General features: G+C 44.1%; 1 protein-coding gene across 3 annotated transcripts in view; it reads right to left on the bottom strand.

The window, feature by feature from the left end:
• OPHN1 (oligophrenin 1) overlaps positions 1 to 26064 on the bottom strand; it is a 124559-nt gene that overhangs the window by 77691 nt on the left and 20804 nt on the right. The window lies entirely within an intron of this gene.

Raw genomic sequence — 26064 nt, 5'->3', positions numbered from 1 at the left:
GCTGCAGCTTCCCGCTCAGGCCCAGGGATGCGGAGGTGAGCTGCGGTGGGGCAGCATGAGGAGGGCAACCCGCGCCACAGCAGGTACCTGGGGGGCGCAGTGCGCAGAGGAACCGCTCCTCTCCCCAGCTCACTTCCGCCACCCTCAGCCTGAGTGTGAAGCCGCTGCCTGCTTCTCTGCCCCCACCAGGCTTCCCGCGAATCAGCTGTTCGTGTGGGAAGCTGGGGCAGGCTGAGAAGCAGGCCACGGCTTCCTGCTCAGGCCCAGGGAGGCAGAGGTGAGCTGGGGCGGGGGACGAGGGGGGCGCGAGGAGGACCGCCTGTGCCGCAGCAGGTAACCGGGGGGGGGGGGGGGCGCGCAGGGGAACCGCTCCCCACCCCAGCTGATTTGCGGGAAGCCGGGGGTGGGGGGCGCGGAGAAGCAGAGTGGGGCAGCGCGTTCAGCGGAGGAGGCGGAGCGGAGTTGAGGTGATCTGGGGCCGGGCGCGGGGTTGGGAGCTGTCAGTGGGTGCTCTGCACCCACCAAATTTTCCCCGTGGGTGCTCCAGCCCCGGAGCACCCAGGCAGTCGGCGCCAAAGGCGTCACTTTTGATGTGATCAGTGGCGGAGCGGCCGCTCCCCCTGCTCCCCCCCAGCTACGCTCCCCTGCCCCTAGGAGCCAGAGGGACCTGCCGGATGCTTCCTGGGAGCTGCCCCAGGTAAGCACCTCCGGAACTCCCCACCTCGCCCCCTGGCATGTGCCTCTGGCTCTTAGGGGTGGGGTGGGCACCCACTACGGTGGCCCTCGAGACCCTCCTGCCCAGTTCTAGGGGCAGTCAGGGGACAGGGGTTGATGGGGCAGGAGTCCTGGGGGGGGGCATCAAGGAATGCAGGGGGGGTGGATGGGGCAGGAGTTCCGGGGGCCAGGGATGGGCCATGACCCCCTCGTGGGGTGAGGAGGGAACCCGTTGTTAAGATTTTGGCAGCTCATCACTGGCTGTTAGGGTGGACAGACTGCAGCGCTTTCCCTACTACGCTCTATGAAGGCTGGTTTAACTCAAAGTGCTCTACATCTGCAAGTGTAGCCATGTGAAGTAACCGAACAAAGGCCACTTTAATTCTGAATAGAGTACCCACACAGGGCTTTAATGAAGTTTAATCAATCCACTTTAAAGCCACACCTTTAGTTAACTTGGAGCAATTTTCCTGAGAGTGTCCACATGTAGACAAGCCCTCAGATGCTTAGGGCCACAATTTCAAAAGCACCCTCTGATTTGGGGTCCCTCCATTTGTGGGTGCCCAATTTTAGACACCTTGGCCCTGCAGCAAAATCTCCTGCTGACACCTTATCTTCTTATGCTGGGCTTTCAAAAACTGAAGAATCCAACATTGGAGGTCACTTTATAAAATCTGGGTTGTTATCCCCATAAGCAAGTGCGGCCACAAATGAGGGACAGTAATATTAAAATGGCCTACACTGCATTAAAACAACACACACCCCTACCTACCTGCAAAAATACAGGCTACTGTTTGTAATTGTTGCTTTTAGGGTTCCTTTTTCCTATATATTTTTCTTTGCATAAACAGTAGTGGTTCTAGATGCATTCTTTAGCTTAGATGGAATGTTGGCTTTGGTGAAATTACTACTTTTGGTTGGTGTTTGGGACACCTTAACAGAAAAATCTAAGGTGTTTGCCAGGTGCCTATCATAGAATATCAGGATTGGAAGAGACCTCAGGAGGTCATCTAATCCAACCCCCTGCTGAAAGCAGGACCAATCCCCAATTTTTGTCCCATATCCCTAAATGGCCCCCTCAAGGATTGAATTCACAACCCTGGGTTTAGCAGGCCAAAGCTCAAACCACTGAGCTATCCCTCCCCCCTCCCCTTAGTATCTTAGTATCTAAGTATCATCTTAGTATCTAAGCACTGACAGTGTCATTTCACATCTGTAGTGCATTTATAAAGTACAGGACAAAGACCAAATACTTATTCTCTCAGGACCTCAAGATTGATGGGCAAAATCTGTCCCTCCACTTGAGATGGGTTAGATTGAGATCAGAGCTCGACTACTAATAGATCAGTCAAGAACACTCTTAAAACCGGGTTTGTATGTGTGTTCTAAAAGGAAGAAAAGGAACAACATGGTGACAGTGTTTGTGATTCCCTGGCTACATGCTATGAAATTCATTTTTTCCCCTTACTTCAAGCAGCCTTGTACCTTCGTGATACAGAAAGAGACTTTAAATCTTGACTTTGATCCAGGTGACCACAAACAGTTTTGAAAAAAAATCTTTTACAACAGCAGCAGGGGGTGAAAAAATATGCAGCTCATGCTGTCCCACTCAGCTTCAGCAAAGAGTAAGGCTTCTCCAGACACATTTCCCTCTCCAAACGAGAGACAAAAATTGGACAGAGATTTGCACACACTCTTTATCGCTACTTTCCATCTGTGCATCATCAGAAAGCAAAAGGCAAAAACACTGATTGTATGGTGGGGGTGGGGGAAGGATATCTATAAATTTCCATTGGCCTGGTCTCTGGGCTTTACTAGCCAATAGTTGACCTAATCAAGAGGAAACAAGGGAAGAATGGAAGGGAGGGCCAGAGTTCGTCAGATGCCCTCTATTCCACTTCAGGCTGCTTCACTCTTGCTCATTTTCTGAAAACTCTGTGTCAGAGGAGGGGTGTAGTAATTAAAGCAGAGTCCAGCTCCTCCTTTGTCTCATGCTGAGCTGGGCTGTTAACACAGTGATGTCACGAACAGCCTAAATCCTACTTGTCAGGGATCCAAATCAACATAAATAATCAACTTTCCATCTCCAAGGGCCCCATGACATCTGGCCCTTTATGCCGCTGGAAGAGATGGGATCATTCGTGTTCTACTTGCTTCACAGCAACTAGGAATTGGGGCAAGCTGCATCTCAGCTGTGCAGGGATTTCAGCTGGGGGTTGGACAGTACCTGCCAAGTCCTTCCCTCTGCGCCATCCGACAAAGCAACTAACCATCTGCTGATTTGCTCTTGTTTCGGTTGTTTTTCCTGCTGCTGCTCCTGTTTTGCTAATGCAAAATTCTAGACCAAAAGAAGCAATTCCTCTTTAATACACACTACCTCAGAGGTTTTTAGTGCAGCCATCAGTGGAATAAGTTGGTCTCCACTGCCTACAGCACAGCCTTGTAGTCAAGGTCCTTCACTATCATCACAGCAAGGTTGCTCTCCTGCACCCAGCATGGCCTGTGTTCTTTTCAACCCCAGAAAGCACACAATGACACTGTGCTTCCTGGCTACGCTCATCGATTTCAACAATCGGGACTGCAATATTATTAGCTGAAATCCTGATCTTACTAAGACAAGTTGGTGACTAGAGCGGGACCGCTGGCTGCTAGTTCCAGCTCTGTCGCAGTCGTGCGGAAGTCAGATAACCCCTCTATGCCTCAGTTTCCCCACCTGTAAAATGGAGAGGACAACCCAGACCTATTTCAGACAAAGATGTAAGGCCTGGTTTGTCAACGCTGGGGAAAAATGCTTCCGGGGGCCAAGGTGACTGGTGCTAAAGAAGAACTGGGTATTATTGAGAATTCTGTGGTTTGATTGCTGTATAATTTGCTTTATGAGAGGAGGAAGGGAAAAAGGTTCCAAGGACAGCCTCCCCAATAGCTTCCCGCTTCCCATTCAGCCTCTCAAAGCCTGGGAACAAGACCAACCATTCTGCTGCTAGCTGAGGAGAGAACGGTCTGGTTTCCTCTGGGATCAGTTCAACACCCTTCCTTGGGCATTCACTAGAGCTTCCCCCTCCAACCTAGAGGATAGGATGGGGACTCTGCAGTGGTCTGATCCTGTTGTTCTGGAGCACATTTGGCAACAGTGCGTGATTATCAACTAACAAAGAACTGACAGCTCTGTCACTTTTAGAGGGCCCTAGCCATTTTCATACACAGGACATCTTGGTAAGTCACCCAGTTACATTTCTGAATTCTCCTCCCTACTGTTATGCTGGGGGCATAAGAATTAATCACCATGGCTGCAAATGGAACATGACAGACATAAGATTATCTGAAAGAACACAGCTGCTTGTAAAGGTCAGAGAAAAAAAATCCGGAATTACATGGAGTTTGGATGAAAATACTGTTGAAACCAGCCTTTGCAAAGAACTCAGAGGACTAATTGGGGAAGCTAGCCAGCATGCTCTTCACTTCAGTCTAATCTCTGCAGTACAGCTCCCTCACACAGTGCAGTCGCCCTTAAAGAAATTGGACAGTGTTTGCTACACATAAGCAGGCTGGCTTTGAGGTCAGCAGCTCTTCACTTTTGTTGTTACGTTTTCGGACATAGAGTAAACCATGTCCTTTAAACCTGAACCAACTTATTTCAGTGACAAAAAACAACAAAAAGAAAGAACTAAAGTAAAGTCTCCATGACAGAGCCCAGTGTGTTTCTCTCTTTAATAGCCTGCAGTAATGGATACTCTCTTTGCAGACAGGCAGAGTTCTTAGAAATGTAAGCAGGCAGCAGACAAAACAACAATATTGCAGTTTCGAGTTGCATACACCACAGCTGCACGCTGGGCTTGGGGAACCTCAAGCACAACACAGGGTACACAGGTAAACACCATATTAGTCATGGTGTCACAGGGTGGCTGGCCCAGGAAATGATATAGGTCCAACTCCCTGTGCCAGGACACGTGTGCCTATTTGGCCAATTAAAGAAGGTAGGGCAACGCAGGAGGGTTATAAAGGATCAGAGGGAGACACAGTGAGAGAAAGAGAGACCTGGTGAATCCGAACCAGTCAGGAAAGCACAGGTGAGAGCTGCCTGGAAGTGAGGCAGAGTGCAGGTAAGAGCTGTCAGAGCCTGTAAGTTTGGGACCTGGGAGAAGGCTGAAGACAAGGAGAACAGCAAGAGGTATTTGCTGGACTGCCATCCCTAAACCAGAGAGCCAAAACAAGAGGGCTGAAGGCAGGAGACGCATCAGAGAGAGGTGCCTGCTGGCTCCAAGCCAGAGAGCCAGAGTGAAGGGCTGGAGAGGGCTGAAGGCAGGAGAGCAGTGGAGAAACCTAACCGCTGATGTCTCCAGGGCTGGAGAGTTGGACCTAGAGGAACCATGAGAAGGCCAGGGGGAAATGAGGGATACTCACCTGATAAGGTGGCTCCCCAGCAGAGAGCAATGGGGGTTCCGGCTGGGCAGAGCAGGGTTACAATCCAGTTGGAAGGGCTGAGGTAGTTGTCCTGGTACAGGGACAGGGGAGGACTGACAGAGTCCAGGAATGGTCAAAGGCACTGAGCTGTGATATGTGGGGCATTATGGGACAAGACATTGGGTGAGCTTAATGACTGTTTGCATTGGGGTGAGAAACGGATGAAATGTTTGGGACTCTTATTATGGATTGTTTTGAACTGTGTTCAAGAAAAAGCTTGCATGGAGTTACTGGGGTCTCTGAAAGGGGAAACTGAGGCAGATGTGCCTGTCATGCTGTGGCCTGCGACAAGAGGGTGCTCCAGCAAGGACAGCCTTATTACATGTGGGTTTTGGCTAATTCAAATTAAGTTGCAGTGAAAACGATTTTACTGTATGAGATTGGGGGATAAAAAATTGAGCATATAAGGAAAAAAGTTAATATAGATGCATGTGCAGTCACCAGTGGCACAGAACACAGATGCTCTTGGTACTTTAACATGGTTTTCATTAGCCTTCTAGATGCTTAGGGTCTTTAAATGGGTTACTTACTTGTTCCCCTTCTTCTTGACTTCTAGCTAGAGCCCCTAGGGCTACAAGAGGCTCATGGATAATAACAGCACAAGAACTTGTACTTCACTGGAAAATTCCCACCCTTTCAAATCAAAACAAGCGGGCAAAGGCCAGTGAATTAACCATTTACAAAAGGGTGTTGCTGCTGTAACAGCCTCTCAGGGTTTCTTAAGTGCTGGAAGTTATGAAAGGAGAAAATGACCTGACTGGATTCTCTGGCTTTCCTGACAGGATTCTGAGCATGCCTATGTTTCACCAGTCCCCAAGCTACACAAGCTATGGCACCACGCCGAGCCACTCTAGAAACCTGTGGGCAATCAGCAGACCTTGGGGACAATAGCAAAAATCCCATCCCAGGCCATGAGAAGAAAGGCTTCTTCATACGCATAAGAGAGAGCTCTAAGACACGAGAGGGATGGAAACTAAAAAAAAGCATAAAACCCCTTCCTTCCAATCAAAAGCCTCGTTCAGCAGTTTCCTCCACGGGGCCAACCCTTAGGTCTTGAATGGAGAGATTCAAAGCCTGAATGTAGCTATTTAATGACCAGCTGCTAGGAATGCCTGGAGAGAGAATATGAACTGGTGAACTCTAGCACAAAGTGATGTAATTGACTCAATGGAAAGTCTGGGCAACTAACTCACTTTCAGCCCCTAGGAAATCAGTTTTTTCGCATACTTTAGGCCAAATCTGAGAAGCCCTTATTCAGTTTTTACTCAGGCGACCAACCCCCTTTTCTCCCCCACACCAAATTCTCTTCTTTGCCTTTAAATTTAACTGACATTTAGATGCAGATATCCAATTTTTCATCTCTCTCAATACCTTTAGCCACTCTCCCTGTAATTCTCTTTTCCGGCCTTGGATCAAGTTAACTTGGGGCTGTGTTCCAGCCAAATATCGCTTAACCAACAAGTGTAGCCTTGAATAACTCCATCTGGAAACCCAATAGGCAGGCTGTACAGATCCTACAATACTGACACCATCTGCTCCCAGAGAGAAACACTGCTTAGCAAGCAAGCCATCACACTCTGCTGCAGTTTCTTGACACATTTGAAGATGTCGCTTCAAGGACGGTGTATTGCAGCCACAAAACCTGAGGTGACAGGGCTGAAGGTGATGGCAGTTCAGCTCACACCTGAATGAAACAATTGCATTCATCTGGCCAGACAGAGGTAGAAAAATTCTCCTGGCCATCACAGCTTCCTGCTCATCTACTAGCATCTGGGAAATTCAACGGACGTCTAGATTGCAAACTCAAACAACCAAAGGCGGGCATACACCCTTAATACAAGAAGCAACCCTTATCCTCACCATGTCTTCCCAAAAATCAAACAGATGTCCCCAGTCCTATCCAGACTGAGTCTCAACCAGCTAGCTCTCATTTATATGTATTATGCAATGAACTACAGTGCAGGATACCAAGGCCCCAAACTACTCTGTCTCCAACCGCCTGAGCTAAAAGAAGTGGAGATGTTGTCTTGGCTACCCACATTCCAAAGAATCCTGTTGACGCAGAGCAGAATTTGACACAGCTGGCCAGCTCAATGGTTTGTGGGCCAGCCCACTCTCTTTTATAAGAAAGCAACATCCTTCCAGTCATGGTGCGCATCCTGGCACATGAGCCACATACATCTTCCAGCACATTCATGGGGAGCCATGGAGGGAATCTGGCTGGCCGCTTGAGACAGCTTGGCAAGGACTGAAAGCCGACTGCTGCACCCTTTTCTCAGCTCATGTGCCAATGCAGGACTGAACCCTAAAGACCATTTGAAAAATTGCTGCTGCACTTACCATTTTTAGGTAGACAGTTGGGGCAGAGGGGACTTGAAAATCCAAAACCAATAACTCAGCTGAAAAGCACAGTATAACTGGCTTAAATTACATTTTCCTTTTGTAAAAATTGGCCTGTGCTGAAACCTTATTTGCCAAGTTTCAAGCTGAAGTAAATACAAGTGGACATGTAATAAACCAACTCAGAAATGAGCTTAAAGATAATAAAAAGATCATAGACCTTTTAATACAGCACCAATGGTTGAAAGTTGTTTTGCTTGGTGCAGGAAAAGAGGGACGACACATATCCTTCTCTTTAAGGAGATGCATTTCCATCTTTAACATTAACAGAGTCTGTGCCTGTGATGGCTTTAACAGTGATTGGCTTCGGTTAGTATGCACTGCCACCATCCTGCCTTGCAACTCCAGTCTGCTTTTGTCATTTGAACAAGTTCTGTGCCTATTCTCTCAAGTAAGACAGACAGAGTTCCCTTCCTCCTTAGTTTGAGGTGGACCCCTAAGACTATATCCATGGCAGAGAAAGCAAGGAAGATTTCACAGGACAGCAGTTCCTTCTTCATAAGTGAAAAACTGGACAAAAGAAAAATGATGGCAAAGGTTAAGAAAAAGCTGTAGTAAAAGTAACCGTCAGTTCCAAACCACAGTAACTCTCTAGAATAGCTCCCTGACAGTTCTCCATCCTAGGCACGTCACAATGGACTATGCCAGGTTTCCATCCTGGCAGACTCATTCTCGAGCCTCTCTGAAACATAATGGAGTGGGAACTTTGCCTTCTCCTGAATCATTTTGACTGAACAATTAAAGTTATGGCAACATAGCACTGCTACGTTCCAATGATCCATTCTGAAACACTGAAAGCTGGCAACCCTGTGTAATCTTCATACAGGTCACCTCCTCATCAGCCTTATAGCAGTCTGGATTCCCTAGTGTTCCAAAGCTATCTTTTGTTTGTTGAGTGTTAGAACACTGGACTGGAAAAGAAGTTAGTTCTCCTCCTTGTGGAACAGTGTGGGTGCTATCAGAAGACAAATACAACAACATAATAGGACAGATTTTAAAGGGGCCTCAACTTAGTTTCAATTTTGTGAATACATATAATAGCATATATGTGTAAAGCCACCTACAATGTGAATGCAGTCAGAGCTCTAGATGTCTAATGCTAACATTTGCCCCTAGAGTTAGTTGTGATGGCATATTATTGATGGTTGTATGGATAGCATCTTATGCGCTAGGTAGTTGTGGAAGTAAGGATAGCATCTTATGCACTACAGGCCTGACGCAAAGCTCACTGAAGTCAAATGGGAGGTTTTGGATTAGACCCTATGTTTGTGTCATCGCCACGTAGCCTGCCAGGTCTCCCTCACACCCCACTCAAAAGTTAACGTGCTTCAAGGAAGTAATGCTGACTTTAATTAAAATTGATGCACAAAGTTCCCCCAACAGGCATTTTCATTCTGTAACTCCATGCATTTCATGCATTCCATGCCTTCTGTAACTCCATGCATTTCACTAGAGATGAAGGTGACTCCTGGAATTTTGATTGCACCTGAACTGAAACTTCTAGTGACACTGCAGCTTTTTTTCATAATAGGAGCTCCAGGAAATTCTGATGGATTAGGGACACCTGGGAGCCTCACCTACTTGGCAGTGTCTCTTAAGACCAGATGGAAAAGACAATTACAAAATTGCGTCGTTTGGAACAAACAATGCCAGGGGCGAGTCTACACTGCCTTAAAAATGTACATTATGTTGCTAGGATACAGCAAGGTCTCACACATGCCTGAGCTACAGACACACACACACAGAGATGGAGAAGAGTGATGAGTATTTTAAAGCAAGGAGCTTGATGTCTGAAACAGTCTGCTGGTTATTTCCTCATTAAGCCCAAATCTCAGAGCGATAAACCGTATATCTGAATCTTACATAGCAACTCAGGGGGAATTATTTACTAAAGTGAGAATACTGCTAGCAGTCGTCATTCCAAGACAAAAATGACAGGTTTAGAGTACTGATAATCAATTTTCTTCTACAGAAAAACATATTCTCCATTTTTTATGAGCCAGTGGGGCCTAGAGGACAGAGCACTGGACTGGGACTTAGTAGACTTGGGTTCTACTCCCAGCTCTACTGCGGGGTGACATTAGGCAAGTCACTTTACTGCCCTGTGCCTCAGTTTTACCATCTGTAAAATGGGGATAATGATAATCCTCTGTAAAATGCTTTGAGATCTAACAATGAAAAGTGCTGAGCTAGGTACTGCTAGTAATACAACACCCAAAAGCCTAGTAGATGACTGATGCACATATAAAGACAGGCCACTTCCCCAGGGTACTCATAATCTAAATAGACAATAGGAAATAATATGGGGCATTTAAATTATGTTCCATCAGCAGTTCCATGGTCAAAGGAGAGTGAAAAACTGGAGAGAATCCACCCGTTCCCTACCCTCCCCCCATATATGGCGACAAACAGTATTAATGTTTTGGAAAATAGGACTTAATAAGGAGAAGTTAAGAGAACCAAAAGGCAGAGCTGAGAGAAAAGTTCCTTGAAGGGGGGAAATAGTTGTCTATACAAAAGGAGAGTGGATGGTTTCTGTGATTATGACCCTGATTTTGCCATGAGCTCCACAGTTAAAAGAGATGGTATGTAGCATCTAATGTTTTAAAACTAGATCCCTGGTAACAAACAATTATATAAGAAATAGATTTAGAAAAGAAATAAGCCAAGCTGGAAAAATAAACTGTTGTTAATGTCTGTAATGTCTCTTGAAGATAGAGATCATTTAATGGAAACCACATTCCTAGCAGACCAACGTTATTGGACTCCACATGTACAGAACCTTGGCTGAGCACACATTTCTGACATATTATACATGCACAGAAAGAACAGTATTGGGTATATTATCGTGAGGTAAATGTTTAATGACAAATAAAAGAGGAATAATTTTGGCAGCTTACTCTGCTATAGAAATGATAGCTCGTTAAAGTCAGCACAAACAAAAGAATAAAAAGACATTTATCTGAGACAGGCCAGAACCTTGAGGAAACTTTGCAGTCCAAGTCCATATCTGTGGATTATACAACAACCTTCATGCAGCTCATTGCCAAATACTTTTCAGAGGGGCTCAGTGGTAAGATGAAGAGGGAATGAAAGGTTACAAGGAGAGATGCAAATCTGGTGGCTCCTAAACAGAGGTGAGATTACACAAGTGAGAGAGTGACCTCACTGTGAGGAGTGAATGGCAAGCAGGTGGAGGGAGGGAAGAGATGAGACTGAAACTGAGGGCACAAAGTGACCAAGATGAGGAACAGGTGGCTAAGAGATCAGAGAGGCAGGAAGTGGCAAGTCAATGGAAAGCTTTAATTCAAGATGGGGCCATTCTCAATTGGGTTTGGAACCAGCTAGGAGTGTAGAGATGCAGGAGGGTGGGACTGCACAGAAAATGACAGTGCATTTTTCTTCTTTTAAATGGAAAGTCACTCATTTTTCTTTGATGCAAATTTATCATTGCTAGGTTTACTGTTCTTTATCGTCCCCCATTTCACTTAGCCCAGACAGTGAGGCTAAATAAAAATGATAGAGGCTGAAATGGAGATTCCAGCATCTCTTCTATTCTCACATGATCCCATACAATATGTAGAAAGATGGAAGAATTTTCTGTTTTCAAGCCAAGGATATTGCCTCAAAAAGCATGCAAAATTCAATTACTATTCTAATGCAGGAAATGCACTGTCTTTGTTTCAGTCTTAAAGGGCTCCAATTAATCCTGGCACAACTCCACTGGTTTCAATTGAGTAATACTGTACCAAAGATCAGTTTGGTCAGAAACATTTTTGGCCTATTTTTCCTTACAGTGTGTGGTGAATCATGAGACTTATTTCACAATTTGCCATCATAATATTTTTTGTTCTTTTTTCAGTAAGAGGTCTAACCTCTGTGCCTTAAAAAACTAGCACATGCTAACACAGTTACAGGGAAATGGGGACTGGGTAATGCATATCAGACAGTTACAAAAATAATTTGATTGATTTGACATGCAACAGAGCAAAAGCTGCAAACACACTAAAAATCTTCATAAGGCACTATCCACCTCTAGTGGAAGCAATTGGAATTACACAAATGTGTGTCATAGGCCCTATATTTCAATCTGTTAATGAAGATTCTTTTTAAAATCAAGTGGTAGTGACCCGGGCTTCTGAAAAAGGAGAACGGGAGTTCTCTGCTGGAACCATGAGTTTCTGAGAAGGCACAGAGTATAACTTAGTGACAACCAAGAAGCTCTAACACGGTCGTAGAGTTTTCATACCAATAATTAGAAATAGCATTAAACCATAAAATTCTAATGCAGATTTCAACATTTCCCCTATTAAAATTTGAAGGTGCTTAGATCTGGGAGTGTGATTAGGGTCAAACTCTACTGATAAACTCCACGTCAGAATAAAACAGATTAGTGGACGCATTGATTATACCAGTGCAGCTTTTAGAGACCAGACAATTGTAGTGGAGTCTTGTGAAATAAAATGCTTATTAATATAAATTACTTTTAAAAAGCTTTAACTTTGCATTGCACTGGTGAACAGGCTGAAGTAAGTGAATGCAAATTAGAATCACAGAAAAAAGCTGCTATCACAGATGACTAAAATGTCATCCATAAAACAAGAGGGCAGAGTTTAATTTTCATATTTCCTGGCTACTGAGTGCTTTATTATGCAACCTGAATGTTCTCTTAGCATCATATTTGTATAAAATATATTCTCCGTGTGGCAGGGCATAAATTTTAAAACAACTAAACAATCATGCAAAATGTGTGCATTGTAACCAATTTTCTGTAACTTTATGATTTCCTGACTTTTTGGGCAGCTAAACTCTCATGCATAATGGACTTCATTTCTTGAAGGATCAGTGCCAGATCCTTCAGAGAGAATGAACAGAACAGGGCAATTTCAAGGCAAATTTCCTGTCATCCAGTCTCAGCTTCTGGCAGTTGGAGCAAAGAACTCATGACCAAGCAGTTCCCCAGACTGCATCTTGCACTGTGGGAAGAATCACGGGGCCGGCTCCAGGGGAACCTCAGCTGCTTTTAGAACAAAATTTCTTCCTATTTCTGGAAGGGTGCATGCTAGAAGCTTTCAGATTCACTTTGGAGCTACTGGGTCAGATCAACATTCTTGTGGCAGACTCATATCAGAAATCCTCTTGTAATCCTAAGCGTGGGGCACCACAGAGAGATTCCCCAATTGCATGTGATGCTTGAGATTCAACAGCTGCTGCTTTTAATTTAATTTGCCATCCTCAAATGAAGGGGACACTTGGTAAGTTTCTCTCTAAGTACTTATATGGTCCTCAATTACTCTACTAGTCCAGCAACTCCCATGTATGTAAAAATAGAATAATAATGATAACCTGCTAATTAAAGCTAGGAATCATTAGTAGCTCTTTATCAATTAACTGGGAAACAGAGGCCCATGTTTGATCTGCCTCATTTAATACTGTATAGAGATATAGATAGAAAGAAACATTATATTTGAGACATAATTTTAAGAAGTCCAATGTGCAAAATAATCATTGCACAGCATATGCTTCAAACATGTTGAGACCTGACTGTCCATACAATCATCTAGCTTTAATAATGCCTATATATTCAAAGGAGATCATACCACTTTACATGATTTAGCCTCACAGTATCCCTGAAAGGTCATGGTTATCATTATTATCTCCATTTTACAACTGGGAAATGGAAGTACAGAGAGTTGCCCGCATTACAACAGCAACTCAGTAGCAGACATGGCAATAAAATCCAGGAGCCCTAATTGCCAGTCCCCTGTTCTAATCACTGACTATACTCTTTCCAATACACTAGAATTTCAGCCACTGCATGAAAAATCACACACAGGGTAAGTAACAGCCAATGGCAGATGCCACTTGCATGTGCCAAGCAATAAAGCCTGAATGCACACAAGGAGTGAGGTGCCTAGGTCCTTGTTTAGGAGCTACTTTTGGAACCACTGCAATGTACAGAACTCCTGCTGAACCCTGTAGATGCCTAAACTCACTTGGCACCTAAGTTTTTGCACTAAAAGTTCCCCAGGCACCTATGTTTCTGCCTGTGGGCATGCTCTGTGCATTCAAGTGCCTGTCTCCCACCTATGCCCCAGAGCGATTCTCAAATGAGGGGAAGATAGGCGTTCATCCATCTTACTCACATGAGGGTCCCAATCCCAGAGGCATGTTCAGAAGGCACCTATTTCACACAAAGCAGCTCATGACCTTTAGCCCACTATTTAGGGTACTCACCTGGGATGTAGGGAGACTGGATGCTGGGTGTCCCAACTCCCAGGTCGGGTGCTCTAACCAACCTGCTACAGAGCACCATGCTTGTGCTCTCGCTCTTAAAGAGTCATTTTGGATCGGCTCACACAATGACTCTATAGGTTAGAGCACTCACCTTGAAGATGACAGATTCTTGTCCAAATCCCTCCTCCCCACTCAGGTGGAGGGGGGCTTGAACTGCGGGTGGTCTCCCCCATCCCAGGTGAGTATCAGGTTAAAAGTTCCCAGGGATCCCCTCCTGCTTTCCCCACCCCAGTTCCTTGCCAAGAGAGGGGATGCAGCTGAGAATCCCAAGCAGAGATGGCACCTGCCTGGACTTAGGGACCTATCTCCAAGACAGGGGCAGGCCTTAGCACACACCCCTCTAGTTGGCATTTCCCACTGGCTAGCTTAAGCAGCTCCCAGCCTAGTGGTCTGGCTTTTGTGAATCAGGCTAAAAGTGCCTCTCTCCCTCCATTCAGTGGACAGGAGCGTAGGCTCCTAACTCAAACTTTGCAAACGGCATTGATTTTCTAGGTGCCTACCTCCTTTGGTGCCTCCAGGCCTACAGTACTTGTCTTAAATTCAATCAAGCGCAAAGTCAATATGAAAAGACAAGAATAATACCCTAAAAATATAACTTATTCAGAAAACAGCCTCACCAATTTAGCAAGCTTGAAGACAGTCAGCAGTTGTAGACACAAATCAAATATGATCTCAAGAAAAGTCCATTCCTGCCCACACTGACATCCCATATGAGCTAAAAGCCCATACCTCACTTAGTTAACACCAACTTTAAAAACGTGGGGAAAAAAGTTTGAAATACCACTTTGCTGCCTTCCGACAGGAGCAACAAACATGGTCTGTGGAGCAAAACAGGCAGTTTCCTGATCCAGCTCACCCATATCTCGCCTTCTTCAACAGCTTTCCTTTTAGACACAGTTATAAATGTTCAACAAAAAGAGAAATTGGGTGGGGAAGAGAGAGACCTGGAACATTTCTTCTTTTACACCAATAGAAAGGAAGACTAAACAGATGGGGACAATGTGTCATGACTTTGGGAAAACATTTCTCTTTAAACACCACAGGATAAAATAAAAAGGTTGCTAGAGTTGGTAAGGGCTGAGTATACACTACACTTAAGTAACCCAAATGGCATTAGAGGGGCTTGCAATCATTGAGCCATCTATACGGAACCCTTTCAATCCAATGAGGACTAAGGCTGGCTTGGACTCCATTTAAGAGGAAGGCACTGATCTACTGCAGCAGTTTTCAAACTTTTTCTAGATCAGACTGCATTTTATTTCAGGGCCTGTGTAGCAGACACCTGCTCTCCCAGTCTTGATTCCCTGTGGCATCTACAACAATTGCTTATATGGTAAATAATGTTAGAAGAGTATTTATGTGTTTCTGAGTTGGTTTATAATGTAATTTAGCAGCTGGAAATGAGGAGGAGCCAGCGCTATATGACTAGCCAGCTCCCTGAAGACCATCAGCAAACGCTAGTCTGTGGGCAACCGGGGCTGATTTACATCTTACGTGCCCCTAGGCACAGCTTCTTCAGTGTCCCCCCTGCCTACAGCTGACCTTCGTGTTTTCCATAAAAAATGAAGCTTTTAACCCACTTTACAGTACCCCTAAAACGCTGGTACCCCTAGACACATGCCTACTATGTCTAATTGGAAATCCAGCCTTGTGGGCAACCTGTGGTTCCTGGTCCACAACTGGGAACTTCTGGTCTAGTGAATTAGGCATAGGTTGAGCTCTCAAGAGAATCTGGATTCTAATTCCACTAATTTTCTTTGAGATCTGAGACAATCTGCTTAACTTCATGCCTCAGTTTCCGCACCTGTAAAGCTTGCCCACCTTTCTGAACGCTTTGAGGTCTACAGAAGAAAATCTGTTAGGTCATACATGTTATTACTCCAAAGCTAGTTACAGGATATGACCAGTACAAGCAGCATGTGATGTACTAGAGAGTTACTACATACATCCAATTACTGTTCTTATTAAATAGTGAGCAAACATTGTAATGTTAACCTGCATAACAAGTTAGTGCACTTGTCACAAGGCTGCCTAAGAGGGAGGAGGGAAAAATATGAGGCTGGAAACTTAGTTTCAGTGCATGGAAACTAGACAATGACACGTAGCACATGGTGGAAGAGTTAGGTGTGTGAAACAGAATGCTAGCACCTAAGCCTGTGAACCATATGTTTGTTCTGTAGGGGTTGCTATTTAAAACTGCAGTGGGGTAACTGGAAGAGCTGCAGCGCTGTGGTTCTCCAAGTGGCATGGACAAATCTTTGATCCTGGGGCAGACTACAATTTTGTGGTACACAGAAGCACTGGGTGAAACAAACCTAATGAGAGGGGGTAAGGAGGACAATTAACTATTTCCATTTCCCAGTCATTCCCCAACCCCTTTAAAGGTAAATGGTCTATTCCTGTCACTGGCAGGTAATTCAATGGACTTTCAACGTAACATAAAAACAGAGAAAGAATCTTATCATAGTTCTCTTAAAAAAAACCAGTGCATGTGAACTAAAGAAAGCAGTTATTTATTAAAGCAAGTGAAACAAATACAATTTTTCCTTACAGATTTCATGGTCAAAAGGCAATCCAGTCAGATGTCCTTCCTGTACACGTTGAATTTGTCTGCACTGCAAGCCACGATAAAGATCACTTCAGCAATCTATTCAACAGCTAGGGCTTGAAATTAAAAACTCTAGGATGGAGGAGTGTGGGTTGAATCAGCTTTTAAGGACCCACTGTCCTTCCCCTGCACATAGAGGTGTTAGTTCTCATTGCTGCCAAAAAAAATGGAAGTTGCATTGGAGCAGCTTACACATCCTACAGTGCCCAAAGACTTACAGTGTGAAGGTGAAAGAAATCCATGAGCGGACGTTCGTGGACAATCAATCACAGACTTACATCTGTTTGTCTCCAGGGAGGTGTTTGCTAAAGAATCATTCCCAGGGAAGGAGCAAAATGAGGTAGCACTCTGAGTGACCACTTTTAACAACTGTAAATCCCACACTGGACACTGATTCTAGTTACTCTTCCAGGTGCGAGGGAGCACCTTTGGGAATAAAGAAAAAGGGGACTCTTGGCAACTGGACTGCACCTTTTCCTTCTACCTTGAACTCAGCTTCAGGAATGTCTTTTTGGAGGTTGGGACAGTTATGTCTAGCCTGTAAGGGGACTTTTGTAGACACCTTATATGCTACGATGGTGGCAACCCAATCGTTGCAGCCACTCAAGTAGAACTACTGGAGTCTTTCTTCTTACAACCGTTTTAAAAAAAATTCAGATGGCACAAAATATTCTACAACAAGACATCACCCACACGTGCATAACATGATTCATTCTCATTGTATCTAAGACTAGAAAAATGAGAAGGATTCAAAAATTAATTACCAGAGATGGGTCTCAGAACATCACCATTTTACAAATCACTGAAATATTTCGTCCTCCATCCTGATCTATGGCTACAATTCTGATATTTCAAGGAAAGGCAATAAAACCTCAAGAATTAATAGCAAATTGGAAGTTGATTTAAAAAAATGGAAAAAAGGTGCAGCATCAAGAACAGCGTATTCAAAAACTTCATTTTCAAGGGATATTTAATGTAACAAGCCTTGTGGATGCGGTGATGCAGCAAATGTGATATATCTCAGCTTTAGTAAGGCTTTTGGCACTATTTCATATGTCCCTCTCAAAAACAAACTAGGGAAATATAGCCTAGATGAACATACTATAAAGTGGGCGCACAAACTAGTTGGGAAACTGTACTCAGCGTAGTTATAAATGGTTCAGTCAAGCTGGAAGGGCATATTGAGTTGGGGTCCAGCCATTCTATTCAATGTCTTCATAAATGATTTGGATAATGGCATAGAAAGAGTGCACTGATAAAGTCTGCAGATGATACCACCCTGGGAGGGGTTGTAAGCACTTTGGAGGACAGGATTAGAATTCAAAATGATCTTGACAAATTGAAGAAATGTTCTGAAATAAGTAGGGTCCAGGGGTTATAGCAGATCACAAACTAAATATGAGTCAGCAATGTAATATTGCTGCAAAAAAAGCAAACATCATCATGGCATGTATTAACAGAAGTGTTGTAAGCAAGACAGGAGAATTCTTCAACTCTACTCAGCACTGAAAGGCCTCAAGTGGAGTACAGTGTCCAGTGCTGGGCACCAAAATTCCAGAAAGATGTGGACAACATGGAAAAAGTCCAGAGGAGAGCAATAACAATGATTAAAGGTCTAGAAAATATGATCAATGAGGAAAGACTGAAAAACTGGGTTTGTTATTCTGGAAAAGAGAAGACTGAGGGGGGACATAACAGCCTTCAAGTACGTAAAAGGTTGTTATAAAGAGGAGGGTGATAAATTGTTCTCCTGAACCACTGAGGACAGGACAAAAAGTAATGGGCTTAAATTTCAGCAAGGGAGATTTAGGTTAGACATTAGGAAAAATTTATAACTGTAATAGAAGTAGGCAATGGAACAAACTACCAAAGGAGGTTGTGGAATCTCTATCACTGGAGGTTTTTAAGAACAGCTTAGACAAACAGCTGTCAGGATGGGGTCTAGATAATACTGAGTCCTGCCTCAGTACAGGGGACTAAACTAAATAACCTATCAAAGTCCCTTCCAGTCCTACAATTCCATGAATACATATATAATTTTACTACATTTAAAAAAAAATAGTAAAAGTTTTTGAAAAATAGTTTAAAAACCCACATTATCATAGCAGAAGCGGCTTTTTTATAGAATATTCCTGAAATTAAATTTTTGGATCTCCAGAATGTGCTTTATTAGGTATAAAAGACTTTGTAAGGCATTAACTTGTCTATTCACAACCATGTAACCAGGTGTTAATACAAAATAACATACCATATCGTTTACTATTGCTTAACCACTACGTGACATATAGCACGGATCTGTAGAGCCACAGAAGTGCCATTTTTATTACCATATGCTGTTACAGACCTGGAATTACCTATGAAGATAACCTGAAGATTTTCTTTTCCTCATCTAAAAGGATCAACAGGATTTTGTCTTTAGCAGCTGTAAACTATTTAGTACTTTGTTCTATGAGGCAGGGTCTATTACTTGCTTCTTGATGACTCATGTAAATACGGAGTAACTCCATTGATTTCAGAGTTGAGGCATTTTGGTGGGACAATGTTTAGGGACTTTGGTTGAATCACTGTATTTATACCAATGCAATACATGTCAGAATCTTTGGCCAACAGGGTGTAATTCTTTCCTCAATTTACACCCATAAAGCTTCACTGCAACCACCATAGAATCCCACCGAAACCATTAGTGTTGGATGGATGTAGGGCCAAATTCGTCCCATGGATAGGAACCATCTGTAAATCAGTCCCTTTCACAATACATCTCATTGTAAAATTCTTAAGTGGGAGTCACTAACAACAAACACATTCTTCTACAATTGAGGGTTGCACCCATTCCATGTTGGAGAGAAACACTATTTCTCATGTTCTGTGTATCCCATTGCACAGCAGTCTACAAGCAAGTAGAAAACAGAGTGGATTCTTTGAAAGCAAATAAGCCAGGCTTCATAAGTAGCAGGAAAGACAGCTGCTCCCACAACACTGCTGTAGATCAGGGTCTCATAGTATTTCTGTTAGAAACCGGGATTTCCGGAGCTCAGCTCTTAGCTATAAAAATGTTCCCTCTGGCTAAAACCTGTGCTGCATGAAGAATGTCTCAGGAGAGAAGCCTCAGTTTTGTAGCTTTGCCACAAGCTGTCCTACAGTGGCTCAAGAGCATGGTTCCCAACCTCAGGGCAGACTGTTAGGAAACAATGCCCAAATCCCAAAATGGTTGTGAGTTCTATACTTAGATGTCACCAACCAGTTATCAAATATAAACTCCGCAGATACTATAATAGCCTCAATATGGAGTCACAGAGAGTCCCACGGGATACTCTGATCCGTTTTGCCATGCAGGTAAGCTTACCTTTGTGATAAATAGTCCCTTATACTAATGACCACAGCAATATTCAGGGCTGCAGGAAGCACTGCAGGCTGAGGGATGTGCTCGCTGCGGCTTCCCACAGTCCCCCTTGGCCTCGAACAGTGAACCGCAGCCAGTGGGAGCTGCGATCGGCCAAACCTGTGGATGCTGCAGGTAAACAAACCATACCGGCCTGCCAGCAGATTTCCCTGACGGGCTGCGTGCCAAAAGTTGCCGATCCCTGCCTTACAATATGGGACACAGATGTTATAAGTGAGATGAATGCATGCAGCTACTTACAAGCATTCAGTAAAAAATCTAAACACTAAGCTCATTTTAAAAACTCTTAATACCTATTTTAACAATATTTTACTACACAGGTATGCCAGACTGATTCCAGCTATGAATCTGTCAGTGTTCAAGTGAAGCATGGGGACCCTGGCATGAGCTGGCACCTGGTTTGCCAGTGTCATATCTCCGTTTTGTAACTTTTGCAAATGGAAATCCATTTGGTTCTTTTTAATTCAGCGGAGAGCAAAACAAAAACAAACCCACATACTCACTTGAAATCCTTATATTTCATTGTTTAGTTGCTTTCTAGTACCTCAAAATTGCCTTTTTGTTTTAAAATGATATTTTGGAGGCTATAAATCTTAATATGGATGGAGTTCTTCTAGTGGTTTGTTTTAACTGCTTCAGTGCTGATTAATATGCTGGTACATTGGACAAAATGCACCTCAGCAGTCACTAGGGAATCTGATATGGCCTTATTAAGTCCCCCCTGTCCATTGCAAAGATCAGGGGCATTATCAGAACGTTGGGAGGACTCAGCACTGGAATGGCAAAGGGTGCTACAGTTCAGGATTGAGAACTCTTAAAGGAACCACATGGGGATCTTGGACAGCATCTGTCTGCACTATTCTTGGTGTTGGACAAAATCTGCCCATATTATTGCAGCCTCCAACCAGCACCTGCCACCATGCTCTGCCGGACTCTTGCCAGCACTCTCAGTCCCTCACTTCCCTGAACACAATATGCATTCACGAATTTAAATACATTCCATATAAAATAACCCAAGGGGAGTGGGAGGAGGAAGAGAATGTAAATCAAGCGTTAGGGTACTGTTCTCAGCACGGACAGAGTTCATGCACAGGGAAGGTATGGCCAGGTCAGACCATCTGAAAACAAATGATGTTACTGGATTTCCCCACACACACCCAGATAAACATTTCCTTTTTCTTCCTGTTTTCAGGCCAAAGGCCCACCCAGCTAGACTTGTACTCCACGCAGAGTGTGAGGCCAGCAGCAGCTGCCTGAAAAAGCTGTAGCTGCCACAAAGAGCAGCAGTTTCAAGAGGCCATGGGAAAGGAAAAGAGTGCACTAGTGCTCTTACCTCCTATAACTAAGGGTGGGGGATTCTGGAGAACAGACCCACCCCAAGAGAGGCAGGGCTAGTGGGGACTGAACAGGAGAACCTGTGTCACCCTGCTCCCTGGGAAGCTGGAGCACTAGGGGAGTGGTGGAGAAACATCCTCTCCCTCCCTAGTCAATGACCCAAGAATAGAAGAGACAGATGGCAGGGATCTGGGAAGGAACACCTGATCCTCCCTCTCTCCCCTTAGGGCAGTTACTGACCCTGAGCTCCCACTTCTGCTGCAGAACTGTCAGCGCCTCCATTGGCCTCCCTTCCTGCTACTGGAAGAGGAGAAGACAAGGCCTGTAAGCGCCTCCCATGCCTAAGACCCTTCTCTCAAGACTAGGTGAATGCATCCACTCTGAAAAAGTACCTAGGAGTGGTTAGAGGCAGCCACAGTTGCTCCTTGCTTGACCATGCCTCACTCCACCCTAATCTCTCTCTCCCAAGCTCCCATTCTTTGGAAGGCAGCTTTCCCCCTTCCTCATCCCCATCCTCTAACTGCTCCAAGATCAGGCCAAGGGCCTCACATTTCAACATAGCCTCATTCTTGTTTAGGCCAAATTCTACATAAAAACATGGAAGTGCCAAAGACACACCAAGATACGTGTCCATTTCCTGCAAAGATAACAGAATTGTTGGCACCAACGCACAGCTTTGTGCTTTTCACGATAAACAGGAAGTAATTCTGAACTGAAACTACACGCACCGTTGAAAACCAACAAAACCAAAAAAATACCTGCTGACACAAACATGTTAGGAAGTGGTTATTATGGAAATAATATTTATTCCAGTTGTATTGTCATGACATATTTATCTATTAGCCAATGAGGAAGGGGCTTGGTTTTCTCCATGAATTTTAGGCCTATCTTTACTTGAAACAAATTTTATTTAAGAAAGCAGCATGTGGCCCACAAGCATTTGAATCTGGGCCCATGTGTGGAAGGACTCCATGACAAGACTCTGCTTTCAAGTTTCATTTCAAAACCAAAACTTGATGCTGGCCTGTGCTGTAGTTTTGGGTGGAAATCAGGCAAAGCTTGGCAACTTGGGAGATGTGGTTATTTATTACCACAAGTTAAATTAGGGTGGTGTGAACCAAAACGAGGTGTGCACAAACTCCTGAGGACTAACCTCTCCCCTCTTTCTCCTCAACTTTCTCTGCCACAGGAGCAAGGCTGTAGGGAACAAGAGGTGGGAGGAGGCTGCACCTTATACTGCATCTGACTCGAGTGACTACCTAATCCATCAGGGGCCCTAACAGGTTCTCAAGGGAGCCATATTCACCCGGAACTGAGTGGAGAGATGGGCTGGTTCCTTTGGTGGAGGAGGAAATGAAAACTGGGGGGTTGGACTCCAGAAGACTCCACTCCCTTAAGAGAGAAAGTATCATAACTTACAATAGTAGCAGAAAGAAAAGGAGGACTTGTGGCACCTTAGAGACTAACCAATTTATTTGAGCATGAGCTTTCGTGAGCTACAGCTCACTTCATCGGATGCATACCGTGGAAACTGCAGCAGACTTTATATATACACAGAGAATATGAAACAATACCTCCTCCCACCCCACTGTCCTGCTGGTAATAGCTTATCTAAAGTGATCATCAGGTTAGGCCATTTCCAGCACAAATCCAGGTTTTCTCACCCTCCACCCCCCCACACAAATTCACTCTCCTGCTGGTGATAGCCCATCCAAAGTGACAACTCTTTACACAATGTGCATGATAATCAAGTTAGGCCATTTCCTGCACAAATCCAGGTTCTCTCACTCCCTCACCCCCCTCCAAAAACCCACCCCCATACACACACAAACTCACTCTCCTGCTGGTAATAGCTCATCCAAACTGACCACTCTCCAAGTTTAAATCCAAGTTAAACCAGAACATCTGGGGCGGGGGGGGGGGTAGGAAAAAACAAGAGGAAATAGGCTACCTTGCATAATGACTTAGCCACTCCCAGTCTCTATTTAAGCCTAAATTAATAGTATCCAATTTGCAAATGAATTCCAATTCAGCAGTTTCTCGCTGGAGTCTGGATTTGAAGTTTTTTTGTTTTAAGATAGCGACCTTCATGTCTGTGATTGCGTGACCAGAGAGATTGAAGTGTTCTCCGACTGGTTTATGAATGTTATAATTCTTGACATCTGATTTGTGTCCATTTATTCTTTTACGTAGAGACTGTCCAGTTTGACCAATGTACATGGCAGAGGGGCATTGCTGGCACATGATGGCATATATCACATTGGTGGATGTGCAGGTGAACGAGCCTCTGACAGTGTGGCTGATGTTATTAGGCCCTGTGATGGTGTCCCCTGAATAGATATGTGAGCACAATTGGCAACGGGCTTTGTTGCAAGGATAAGTAGCAGAGTTTTTTCACTCTTGATCAGAGACTCTGAGACTTTCCAGACAGATTCTATCTTCCCCGAGACCCAAACATTATACAAAGGAGGTGCAAGAGGAGAGTTAACCCTTTGGCTATACTGGTATTTTAGCCCAGAATCACAGGCAACTTTTAGTTTTGCTTCTGTTTGCATCTTATACTTGGTTGAACTAGATAAAAAGCAAGCGTCAAATTTCCCTATTTAATCAGATTACTTGGCCGGAAATGAGAAAATAACGGAATTTGTGTCCCTACCTCTCAGCCCGATTTCATTTAGTTCATCAAATCCCTCACAGGTCTGATCTCCCTTAGAGTAATGCAATGATTAGTTACATTTTTGTATCACTATATTATATTTTGTGTGTGTGTGTGTGTACACACACCTTATTAGGACTGTCCATTTATATTGATGTGCATGGTGCTTTACAGAAAAAATAAAAGATACTGTCCCTGCTTCTTTATCATTGAAATTATAATTCCCCTACTGTATTTATGCAATGGCCCCTACTGCCAAGGGCAGAGCTCTCATGTTGCACATTTCTGCATTATTAATGTAGCCAACAAGCAATGATATTTCCACTTTCAGGCCACATCTGTTGGCTGGCTCCTACATCCACTCCCTTCTAATGTGCAGTACTATCAGACAGTTACAAATGTGCTGCTAAGTGCTAGTGTGAGTTAAAGATTTACCACACAAGAGGTATCAGTACTTGAATCAGGGGACTAGCAGACCACAGCATTGTTCTGTTGAGAATGAATAAAGAGAACATGACCTTTTTAAGGCTCTCCCCATTTCTCCTCCACCCCGTTCCTGATTCTCATTCTAAGAAGCCCCAGTACTGAGGTCTTCTCACTTGGAATTTGCCTCGCTCCATGTGAATTCAGCACTTAAAGGCAACCAAAAAGGTGATACACTTCTTGGCATGCTATTCGGCACAAGTCTAGTGACCACGTAGTGCATCAAATGGTGCAACGCGCCTCATGATATGTAGCCATATATATATATATATATATATATATATATATATATATAGGACATTTTGCTATTCTGAGGGAGCACAGTCCATTGGTTAGAGCAAAGGGCCAGACTCAGGATTTGATTCCTGACTCAGCCACTGACTCACTGAACAACCTTGTGCAAGGCTCAGGTAAATGTCCCTCTACCAGACTTTAACCCTCTTTCAAATGATAAAAAAATATTGCTCAGTTCACAGGTGTGCTGCAAAGCCTAAATAATGTTTGTAGAGTATTTCAAGACACTCAAGTGAAAGGAATACTTCACAGTATTATTAATCTGCGAGCGTGTGCGTGTGAGATGAAGATAGGGGCCAGCACCCTTGCTCTAAGGCTGTCTCTGAATTCCAGGCATATTTAGCGGGGGTTCCTAGAATGGCTGCATACCTACAGCAGCAGTTGGATTCCCTTGTTTCGTTCAGCCTTACAATCAAAGGATTCCATTCGGTCCATTCTTGTGGCAGCTTATAACAACACTGCAAAATATAATCGGTATGCCAGGTCAGCAATTTCCACTGAAGGAAAATACTAGCTTTGGTGACCTGTGTTCTAATTAAAACAAGCAACCCGACAGAGGCGATTAGGGTGCATTGGCAGGTGGATGAGTCTGGCTTGCCTTGGACTATCATGCTGAGGACATTCCTGTTCTCTAGTGGGAAGCAGTCTTCATTCATCCCAAAAGCAGAATTTGTGTGTGCTTTGGAAGTGGAGCATCTCCTGCTTGGAGAACTGATGCCACCATGGAAATTATCTGAATCAAAGATTCTCACAAAGCTATATTATGTACCCACGCACTGGCATGTGCTGTTCAGTGTTCCTTGTCAGCTAATCCATGGACTATTACTATTGCCAACCCAAGTAGGAGGATGTAAGGGCGATAAGTGTGTGAGGAGCTGATCAGCTTATCCTGGTGGGCGCAAAAAAGGTCTGCCATGAAATGAGGAGAGGGGATGAGAAGAAACTTTCAGGCCCCGAATGACAGAGTCACGAAGTCTTACATCCCACCTCAGACCAGCCGCAGATTTTCCGTCTTCAGGGGAGGGAAGAAAGCTTTTGATATGATTAATTTGAAGTAAGTGGTTACAGGGAGGGTGCATTCCAAGGACTGGAACTCCCTGCTACATAAACAACATTAATAATACAGCGGAAAACAAATGGAAAACAGACTCCTATCCAGAGCAGAGCATCAGCAATCCCTGCAGAGGGCTCCAATGGGTGTGCAGATAATGAAAGGCACATCTCTTTTTAGCATTTAATGAGTCAAATAAATCACCTAAGGCAAAGATAACACATGGGATGTCCAAGGGTGTTTTGCAGAGCAGCTGCTCCTTTGCCTCCCAAGCATACACAGAGAGAGCAACACTGATTCCTCTGCGTGGCTGCCTGACATGCAGTGATTTCAGAATTTCCTTTCGATAGCACCACAGAGAAGCC

The sequence above is a fragment of the Eretmochelys imbricata genome, chromosome 9, assembly GCF_965152235.1.
Source record: "Eretmochelys imbricata isolate rEreImb1 chromosome 9, rEreImb1.hap1, whole genome shotgun sequence".
In the NCBI taxonomy this organism is placed as follows: Eukaryota; Metazoa; Chordata; order Testudines; family Cheloniidae; genus Eretmochelys; species Eretmochelys imbricata.
This window is presented reverse-complemented; position numbering and strand designations above follow the sequence as displayed.